Source organism: Octopus bimaculoides, chromosome 29 (assembly GCF_001194135.2).
Source record: "Octopus bimaculoides isolate UCB-OBI-ISO-001 chromosome 29, ASM119413v2, whole genome shotgun sequence".
Classification (NCBI taxonomy): Eukaryota; Metazoa; Mollusca; class Cephalopoda; order Octopoda; family Octopodidae; genus Octopus; species Octopus bimaculoides.
In genome coordinates, this window is record NC_069009.1 from 2,356,060 (window position 1) to 2,356,460 (window position 401).

Sequence of the window (401 nt, forward strand, 5' to 3'; positions counted from 1 at the left end):
TATTATCGCTTGTCGTCGTAGTTTTCGTAAAAGTCTCCCACCTGTCATCACCTCTTTCTTCTTCCTCTTATTTTAATCTATTTCTTCAGCAGTATCTACTCTTCTTCTTCTTCTTCTACACCCCCCCCCACGTATTTATAATTTATCCCTTGTTTCATGTCATTTCTTTTCAATCTTTTTATACAGCACCACGTATATCATCTGTAAATGTTTTACCGAAACAATTCTTCTTCTTCTTCTACTACTTCTTCTTCTTCTTCTTCTTCTTCTACTACTACTATTACTACTACTAATTCTTCTTCTACTTCTTCCTCCTCATCTTCTTTTTCTTCTTCTTCGTCTATTTTTACACACATTCACAATCTTCAACGCCAACATCTTTGTCAATATCACATACATCA

General features: G+C 34.4%; 1 protein-coding gene across 1 annotated transcript in view; it reads left to right on the top strand.

The window, feature by feature from the left end:
• LOC106875166 (leucine-rich repeat-containing protein 15-like) overlaps positions 1 to 401 on the top strand; it is a 17,144-nt gene that overhangs the window by 6,456 nt on the left and 10,287 nt on the right. The gene's annotated exons all lie outside the window — the stretch shown is intronic.